We start from the raw sequence: 11,046 nt of genomic DNA, 5'->3' as shown, positions 1-11,046 counted from the left end.
TTTTAAAAGTGCTATTATATTGTTGAGATTTACAAACTGTTATGGCATGTTTGTATACCTTGTACTTGCTCATCATGGATGCTTGCACCGGTGTAGTACTCGCCCCGGGCCAGGGCTAGGCTTCACGTGTATGTTCACATTGCACCGCACGCTCACCTTCGATCCATTGTAGGTGCCAGTCCTATCCTAAGTTGTAATAGGCAACTAGGACTCGTATGTGAGGCGCCTAGTGCCAGTCTTTATGTGATTGTAGTACTAGAGCGTATATCATGATCACACCCAGTCCTGTTCATGTCAGAATCCCTTTGCATGAACTCGTGTGTTAGCATAGATTGATGAGCACCTAATTTTCTTATGCTACGGTTGAGATATTATGATTGGTGTATTTCTGGATTTATTGTTGATATGCATTTGATTTCATACTTATACGTAGTATGATTTTCTGGAAACTATACTTATTTTACGGCAAGGGGTTAGTATGTTCAGAAAATAACTGTGTTTTATAAACCTTTGTTGTTGCCCACTCACCCTTTTATTTTTCGCCCTTCCAGGACTTAGTTAGCTGAATTCCTTGTGGCATATGAGGGATCTCTGGTGGTTCTAACATATCCCTAAATAAATGTAGGAGCTTATTTTTGGTTGTGCAATAAGTACTTTAACTAGTTGCGACTGCACTACTTATGTCGTACTGTCATCTATGCTCTGAACAATTTGTCAGCAAGTTAAAGCGGAAGATATCACAATGGATTTCATGTACAAACTGCCTTGTTTGCGTAATGGCTATAACGGTATTTGAGTAATTGTAGATCGGCCTACCAAGTCAACGCATTTCCTATTTGTTTGTGAAAACTACTCGTTGAGTCGGTTGGCCGAGCTTTTCGTTTCTGAAATTGTGAAATACCATGGTGTTCTAGTTAGTATTATTTCTAATCGGGACCCCAGATTTATTTCAAAATTTTGGGTAACTTTTCAAGAAGCTCTAGGTTTGAGATTACTCTACAATAGAACCTATCATCCTCAGTCTGATGGACAATCCGAGGGAACTATATAGACTTTGGAAGACATGCTAAGATCTTTAGTCCTACAGTTCGGAGATGAATGGCACAAGCTCTTTTGATAGAATTCGCCTACAACAACAGCTTTCACTCCAGCATTGGTATATCACCATTTGAGGTGTTGTATGGGAAACCTTGTCATACACTATTGTGTTGGTCCGAGGTCAGCGAAAGAGTTTTGGTGGGCCCTGAAATTGTAGATGAGACAACAAAGAATATTCTTAAAGCTGAAAGCAGCAGATGATCGACAAAAGAGTATAGCAGATGGACATTTGACTGACAGGGTATATGTAGTTGAGGATTGGGTATTCTTAAAGCTGTCACTATGGAAGGGTGGTGTATGTTTTGAGAAGAAAGGAAAGCTAAGCCCTAGTTACATCAGGCCATATCAGATCATTGAGCTAGTTGGTGGAGTTACCTATCGACTTGATCTACCTCTAGAATTGTCAAAAGTGCATAACGTGTTCCACGTGTCCCTGCTACAGAGATACGTCTCTGATTCGTCACATGTGATTCCTCCTCAGCCATTAGAGATTAATCGAAATTTGACTTATGATGAGGTTCCAATTGATGCGAAATATATAAGCACTCAAATAAAACCCTCTTTTTGTCAAATTGTAGCAAAGATGTAAGTAGGGATCGTTCTAGACCGGGGATTAGGAGGGATTGCTAAACGCTTGGAAACTGACTTAAACACTCAAAAACAAAGTTAAAAACACTAAACTAGACTCAAAGAATGCAAAACTAAAAGTTAAAACACTTAAACAAACCTAAAAACCAAAACAGCAACTAGAAGGCTCAAAACTGCCTAAAACCCACTTTCTGGGCAGTTTTGAGCACCTACACTAATTTGGACGAAATTTGATGAAAACTTGAATCAAAATACTTAGAAACACAAATCAAAACACTTTCTAACTAATCTAAGACTTCAAATTAAAGGGGGATTTGTTTTGAACGAAAATTGAAAACAAAACAGAAACTTAAAACTAAACAGATTGTAAAACGATTTTGGTGAAATAGATGGTTAAAAGGCTAGTTAGGAGGTTCTTCTCCACACATGTCACACTTGCAAACAAAACGATTTTCAGTTGTTCTTCCAATGAATTATGAATACTCAACGCCCCAAGTTAACCGTGAATTGCACTAATTAACCCTCAGTTTTTCCACAAGTTATTAAGTTGGATGATTGCATACGACAACCCAAAACATTCCCTACAAGTTCCCTACATGAATTGCATAATAGAGATACAAGCAAGAATCATTACGTTCTATGAAAAACATAAGCATTGACGAAGCATTTGTTACTATGAATTGCATGAAACTTATGCTAAGAATTCATTCAACGCGATCGTTTTCAAGCGATCTTCACTACTTGTGATTATAAGATTGTAACTATTAGGTGAAACTCCCTCATAATCTAGCATCATATTCATGCATGAAAACCAAGCGTGCACTCTCAATCAACATACACAAATAAGTTATCAATCAAATAGATGAACGAATTGAATCCATAACTTATGAAATAACAACTGAATGTAATCGAATCAAATTGCAAGCATGTACATGGTTTCGAATCACCCCCCAACTAAGGGGGTTTAGTTCATCATACTCACAACACAAAGTTTATTGAATTGAAACATCGAAGACATAAGAAAGATTACACCTAAAATGCCAAAGAATTCCACTTTGAATTCTGCACAGCAAGCTCCTCTTTCTTCTTCTCCTTGCTGCGGCAGAGAGGGTTTAGGGGATTTTTAGGTAGTTTTGGATGATTTTGGACGAGGGAGAATGGTGGGAAAATGTCTAGGATGGGTGTAGGGCACGGCTAGGAAGGTTTGGGGTCAGAAAATATGGAGTTGGGTGAAGGTTGGGCTCGGCAAAGGTGAGGGACAGGTTCTGGCGTGAATGGAGTTTTCTGGATGTGTTTTTGGGTTTTGAAAGGTAGATAGGATAGTATGGTGGTGCGGCAAGGTGTGGGAATGGTTTATGGAGGTGGAGAATGGTGTATGGATGTGTGGAATGGTGCTGGAATGGATGGAAGCTGCGGCAAAAGGTGGGAAAAGTTGCTGGAATGGGTGGTGGCTGCGGCAAGGAGGGGATTAGGGTGATGGTGATTTTCTGATTTGTGTAGAGGGAATGATGATGTGCGGCTAGGGTTTAGAAATATATATATAGGCATTTAAAAACCCTAGCAAATCAGATTAGGGCCTCTAAAACACAAATCCATCAGAAATTAGGTTGAAACAATTAGACATTTAGTGGGAAAAAGGGCCTAGGGTGCGGCTGGTATGTAGGCTAAGGTTAGGGTTTCTAGAAACCCTAACAAGGCAAGGCAAAGTGATTCTAGAGGGCCCAGGTGCGGCATAGGATGAAGGTCCATAAGGAATTTGGGTTTAGGTCATCTAAAAGCCCAAAGCCAAGAATAGAAACTCACGAAAATGGAAACCTCCAAGAATAGAAACTTCCAACTTTTAGAAACTTTGGTTGCCAATTCCGGTTTAGGAAAGATCAACCCAAAATGGAAACTTTTAGGCTTAGCTTTCCTACATCAAGTAGGAAACCTCAAATCTTCAACTCTTCAATTCCATCCCAACCTTGTGTTCCAAGCATGTCCTTTTCAATCCAAGCTCACTTTCTTGCTCCAAAAGCTCCAACTTGCATCATTTCATGTAATACGTCCTTTAACCTGAAAACACATGAAAGTAGCTTAAAAGACTACTTTAACGAAGAAAACATAACAAAAATGCATAAGAACTAGCTAACTAAGGCGCATAAATATGCTCCTATCACCAATGACAATTCTTGATTGGAAAGACAAAGTTCTCATAAACAAAACCGTTCGTATGGTGAAAGTCTAATGGAGAAACCACTCTGTTGAGAAAGCTACCTGGGAGACAGAGGAGAATATGTGAGACCTTTATCCACATTTGTTCTTTAATTATGATCTTCAGTAGTGTCAAAATTTCGAGGATGAAATTTTCTTAAGGCGGGTAGGTTGTGATGACCCGTCCCTAATTTTCTATGTAAATTTCCTTCCCAAGTATGTAATATGACGATTATGCGCTTACTGGCAAAGTGGAACCGGACGTGGACATAGTTATTCAACTTTTAATTTATTTTTCCTATCATCGTAATTAAATAGTACTCGTTGTTACGAATACATGAATGCGAGGTAGACCCGAATTGGACGTGTAACGAAAAAGTTACGTTTAGTTAAAGTATGTTAACAATGGGTAGAATTGTACACATGTGCACTAGTAATTTAGTGTAGGAAATACTGTTTTTGATAAGGAGACTGATTTATTGTACCTTGAATTATACAAAATCTTATCACTTTCTCTCTTTAAAAATCGGGTCCCATGACCCTATGTCAGCACCAATCAACTTTTCCCCCATTTCCTCTCACCTAATCAGACACCTCCTTTCTATCCAAACAAAATTCTTCCCTCTCTCTCTTTCTTCTTCTTATCTCCTTCACGTCGAGCCTTTATCTTCTCTTTGCAACACAAACACCATCATCAAACCTTACCGATCGAACCTCAAATCACCACCATTGTACTCCCCTCATCACCACGAGACCTTCCGTACGAACCGATTATAAAATTATCGAGGTTTGAGCTACCAACTTGGAGTAACTCGGAGCTCCGACTTCAGTGTAAGTTCTCCGACGACCCTCCGTTTGAGTTACAAGGTTTTGGATGGTCTAGATGCAACTACGCAACTCCTTAACGTCCCTAGCATAAGTTTGAAGTCAAGCTAATGTGTAAACACGTGGTTTTGGGAAGTTGGAGTAAGGTCAAAGACTTTCGAGCTATTTTCAATCCATTTCCGTCCACTTTTTGGACTTTTAAAAGATACAAACTTGTTCTTCTCTTCCCAAGCTTTATTTCCATATAAAGTACGTTGAAAATGGTTGAGAAATGAGAAAGATACGAAGTTTTAAAGTTTTTGCAAAAATCCGGCCAAATTTTCTAGAATTCGGTGAACCAAATGATGGTGGACAACGACGGAGCTCTACCGGAGAAGGAAGAGGAATATTCCCTTAGGTTGACAGAATATTCTGACACCGTTATGGTATTTAACTGACGTTGTTAGATTTAACGGAATATTCCATCAAATTTGTTGAAATATTCCCTAGGGATCTACCAACACGTGCAGGCGCGTGACCTGCGCGTGGGCACACATGTGGCTGCGACCTGGCAGTGCGTGGTGGTGCGTAGTCGACGTGTACGGGTATGTGACGTCGAGTAGAATGTTTTCATATATTTAAACCCTCTGTTTGAGCATACTATAGGGGATTTTCCTAGCCTTTTAGTGTATGTCCTAATTAATTAATTACTATAGTTGTTTCACATATAGGAGAGAATTATCCTGATGAGGTACAAGGACAAGTAAGGCTAGGAGGTTACGATTCGACTACATATTGGTGAATGGGCATTTGTTTTTATATATATGATATATAAAGTTTTATAGTTTCCACAAATGCTTTTGGATTAATATTACGCCTATCATGCCATGGAAAGTTTGTATATGTTATACTTGCTCATCATGCATGCCTGTACCAGTGTAGTACTCGCCCTAGGCCAGGGCCAAGCTTCACATGTATGTTCACACCGCACCGCACGTTCACCTTGGATCCATTGTAGGTGCCAGTCCTGTCCTAGGTTGCAATAGGCAACTAGGACTAGTATATGAAGCGCCTAGCGCCAGTCTTCACGTGATTGTAGTACTATAGCGTATATCATGATCACACACAGTCTTGTTCATGTCAAAATCCCTCTGTATGAACTCGTGTGTTAGCATAGATTGATGAGCACCTAATTTTCTTATGGTACGGTTGAGATGTTATGATTGGCATATTTCTAGATTTATGGTTGATTTGCATTTGATTTCATACTTATATGTAGTATGATTTTCTGGTAACTATACTTGTTTTACAGCAATGGGTTAGTATGTTTAGAAAATAACTGTGTTTTATAAACCTTTGTTTTTGCCCACTCACCCTTCTGTTTTTCACCCCTCCAAGACTTAGTTAGTTGAATTCTCTGTGGTGTACAAGGGATCTTTAGCGGTTCTGACATATCCCTAAATAAATGTAGGAGCTTATTCCGATTGTGTAATAAGTACTTTAACTAGTTTTGACTGCACTGCTTATGTTGTACTGTCATCTTGTTGACCCTAAAAACTACCAAACTTACGTGGCGCGCAGGCCGAGTAATCTATAAGCTAACTACGTCATTCGGTGAATGAGGGGCGTGCCAACTCATTGGCCGAGCTCGGCCGAGGAGTAAATTTATTGATGTTGCATTGGGTGCACGGTTGACTTCTGCGTCTTGCGATTGCGATCGAGGAAGGAACATGTCTCGGCCTTTTGGGTTCTCGAACCTGAAGACAAGGCTACTATTCTTACGAAGTTCACGAATTGCCGTCGTCGGATTCGATCACAGTGATGTTATTTGTCAGAGTAAACTCACGCCGAATTGACACCAAAGTGTAAGGGCACAAATACTCAAAGAGAATATAAGTCTTAATAGTGAATGTGGTTCGGCCGTCTGAATGCCGAACTCTAAATCCCACTTGAGAGTATCCAATCATAAAATAACTCGACGTGCAATGCGCCGAGCTCAGTAATTTGTAACACCTCACTTCGTCGAGAAGGCTAATTAGATGACCTCGATCAATAAGGATTCGGAAATCCTTCTTGACCGAGACTTGGATAGGTAACCAACCGCCCTCGCCGCAGTGCTGTTGATGCCAACGGAAGATGCTGCGAGATCGGCTAATTCTACAGCGACAGAGCTATTTATGCCGACTTAAGATATCACCGATTGCTTTCACAGTGCTGTTGATACCAACAGAAGATGTGTCAGCGAAACGAGAAAATAAAAATCACAAAGTTATTGAGAGATTTTGCGCATGGCAGTTGTGTGTTGAATTGGAGGGGCCCCTTTCAACGTTGGACCGAGCCTTGTATTTATAGTATTCATATTTTCTGCTTGGCAAGGTCTGACAATATTTTTAAAGTCTAACTGCAACTTAAACTTGTGAAAAGGAATTTGATCCATATCAGATGGCTATCCTTCAACTGCCGTGCCTTCTCAAACAAATCAAAAGCATGTCAAGGCTTATCACATCATCTGACCAAATAGTGATAACCACTATTTTATATATATATATATATATATATATATATATATAGTAGATATTTGAGAGACTTTCGCACGCACGACATCTCATCATACTGATCATCCCATTACATCCTTGTAGAATTGCTCCACGCGGTTCTCTAGGCAAGATATAATCACATAACCTCAATTAATTCAAACTCTATTGTTGTTGCCTTCATTGGAGGTAATGAGAATCCCACTTATCCCGTCGTAAAAAGAAAATGAATCTGAAAGATAATTATTACGATAATGATCATAATAACAAAACTATTTTCATCTTTCATCCAACGGTTAGGAGCTAGCTCTCTCAACGGCCTCGATTGCTTAGGCCGATGGTGTAAAATCAGGTCCAAACATTGCCCCCCAGTTTCCTTGAGCTTCGGCCCGTAAGCCGAATGGTTAGGGAAACTAGCACAATCAAAGAAATATATGGTCGAGGAATCTACTCCATAGCCTGACAAGTTTTGAAAAAGACCTCAGCGAGCTGGCCGAGAAAAACCAAATAGGGTCGAAATCCTGAGGATTCTCGCCCATTGCTGCTCATGGTACTTAGGACATAATATATATATATATTCGGCCAAACCCCCCCTATATTCGGCCAACTATATATATTCTACTTTTCTCGATTCTTCGGCCTAATGTTTGGCCGAGCACAAGCCTGGCACCAATTTTCTTTTTATTCGGCCAAATTTGCTTGGCTCCCACTTTTCAAGGCGCCCTTTTCCATATGCATGAATGCATTTATCAAACCAAGAAACATGGCTTTGTCAAACCAAGGTCATGTCGGCCATGACCAAGAAATTCTCAACAAATGCCAATCATGTCATATACTTTTTTGGCCGAGATTTCAAACAAGGAAAGACATGCCACTATAATTCACTGCAGGCCGAATAACCTTATGGTAACCTGTGCTGAGGCTTTGTTTCGTAATGGGGCCAAGGCCGAGGCTTTTGTAAGCAAAGTTCACAAATAAATGCATTCGGCCAAAATAGTCAAACAAGTGTATTCGGCCAGAATGTTGTTGCCCCCTTATTTTCTTATGCATCGGCTTTCATAGCCGTATGTTTAAGAAAATAACATATATATATATATATATATATATTTAACAAACGAAAAGAAAAGTGGCCGAACCATAGTTAGGAGGAGGCCAACGATGATTTATTCCAAGTCGAGATCTTGTAATAACAAAATCTTCACATTGAATGCTCTAGGCCGAATAAAGATTTTCCCCCAAATATTTTTGACTAGGCGAAATATTTTTCATTTTCGGCTGCCAAATGTGTTGAACAATTATTATGCCCCCCAGGCATAACAATTTTACCAATTTCGGCTTTTAACTCAAATAACTTAGCTGAATGGGATTTCCCCATATCGGCTTTATCGCCAATAATCATATTAAGTGGCATGGTTTGTTCGGCTAGGCCAATGTCTCCAATTACCATATCAATTGATGTGGTTTTATGGTCAGAAGTCGTGTATTGGTCTTGTTCGTCATTGGAGCACTCTTCTGACGAATTATTTTCTGAGTCAATTTGTGGCTCAGAAACTTGAACATTTTCTTCTAGGCCTACCACACTTTCAATCTCGACCGAAAAAATAGGTGGCCTTTGTTCTTCGGCCAAATTAACAATTTTCTTAGGCCGAATATTGGTTGTGGCTGGAGCAAAAATTTTCCCCCAGGCCTCTTGCCTTTTAGAAATTCTTCCTAAACTCTCGAGGAGTTGTTTTTTCTTCTTTAATAGGCAATGACACTCTTCCCATGAAGCCTGATCGAGATAAATCATGTGAACTTCGTAGTTTTAGCACTGGGTCCCACCGGGCGTGCCAAAATGTTGACCCTAAAAACTACCAAGCATACGTGGCGCGCAGGCCGAGTAATCTATAAGCTAACTACGTCCTTCGGTGAATGCGGGGCATGCCAACTCGTCGACCGAGCTCGGTCGAGGAGTAAATTTATTGATGTTGCGTTGGGTGCGCGGCTGACTTCTGCGTCTTGCGATTGCAATCGAGGAAGGAACACGTCTCGGCCTCTTGGGTTCTAAAACCTGAAGACAAGGCTACTATTCTTACGAAGTTCACGAATCACTATCGTCGGATTCGGTCACAGTGATGTTATTCGTCAGAGTAAACTCACGCCGAATCGACACTAAAGTGTAAGGGCACAAATACTCAAAGCGAATATAAGTCTTAATAGTGAACGTGGTTTGGTCGTCTGAATGCCGAACTCTAAATCCCACTTGAGAGTATCCAATCATAAAATAACTCGGCATGCAATGCGCCGAGCTCAGTAAGCTGTAACACCTCACTTCACCGAGAAGGCTAATGAGATGACCTCGATCAATAAGGATTCAGAAATCCTTCTCAACCGAGACTTGGATAGGTAACCAACCGCTCTCGTCGCAGTGCTGTTGATGCCAACGGAAGATGCTGCGAGATCGGCTGATTCTACGGCGACATAGCTATCTATGCCAACTTAAGATATCACCGGTTGCTTTTACAGTGCTGTTGATGCCAACGGAAGATGTGTCAGCGAAAAGAGAAAATAAAAATCTCAAAGTTGTTGAGAGAGTTTGCGCATGGCAGTTATGTGTTGAATTGGAGGGGCCCCTTTCAACGTTGCACCGAGCCTTGTATTTATAGTATTCATATTTTCTGCTTGGCAAGGTCTGACAATATTTGTAAAGTCCAACTGCAACTTAAACTTGTGAAAAGAAATTTGATCCATATCAGAGGGCTATCCTTCAACTGCCGTGCCTTCTCAAACAAATCAAAAGCCTATCAAGGCTTATCACATCATCTGACCAAATAGTGATAACCACTATTATATATATATATATATATATAGCCTGCATGCCTATACGGCTATGCCGTGAGTCTCCCAAGTATCTATTACATATATATATATATATATATATATATACACACATATATGTGTATATATGTATATATATGTATATATTTATATATGTATATTACTTGGGAGACTCACGACATAGCCGTATAGGCATGCAGGCCTACTATATATATATATATATATATATATATATATATAGTAGATATTTGAGAGACTTTCGTACGCACGGCATCTCATCATAGTGATCATCCCATTACATCCTTGTAGAATTGCTCCACGCGGTTCTGTAAGCAAGATATAATCACATAACCTCAATTAATTCAAACTATATTGTTGTTGCCTTCATTGGAGGTAATGAGAATCCCACTTATCCCGTCGTAAAAAGAAAATGAATCTGAAAGATAATTATTACGATAATGATCATAATAACAAAACTATTTCATCTTTCATCCAACGGTTAGGAGCTAGCTCTCTCAACGGCCTCGATTGCTTGGGCCGATGGTGTAAAATCGGGTCCAAACACATCTATACTCTGAACATTTGTGTTTTATGGATTCTTCCCACTATTGCACACTCTCTTTATCTGCTTAAATAAATGTTAGCTTTGGTTTAAATTTAGGGAACTTTCATGAAAAGGGCTTGGACTAAGTTTATTTTAATAAAAAACCATGTTATAACTTTATTTAATTAAATAGACTTAAATTTTAATGAAAACCTCTTAAATTTTAATAAAAAGGACAAAAGAACTTTAATTTTAATATTAAAAAAATTTTAAAAAAAAATCTAACGCGCAGACTCATGTTTCCTCATACTGTTTATGAAACTTCTACACTATTTATGAAACTTACAACACTGTTTATGAAACTTACTGCACTGTTTATGAAAACTTATAACATTGTTTATGAAACTTACTGCACTGTTTATGAAACTTAACAATACTATACGATTGTGTTGTGTTTGTAACCCACCC

The sequence above is a fragment of the Malus domestica genome, chromosome 16, assembly GCF_042453785.1.
Source record: "Malus domestica chromosome 16, GDT2T_hap1".
NCBI classification, from domain to species: Eukaryota; Viridiplantae; Streptophyta; class Magnoliopsida; order Rosales; family Rosaceae; genus Malus; species Malus domestica.
Note: the sequence above shows the minus strand (reverse complement) of the source record.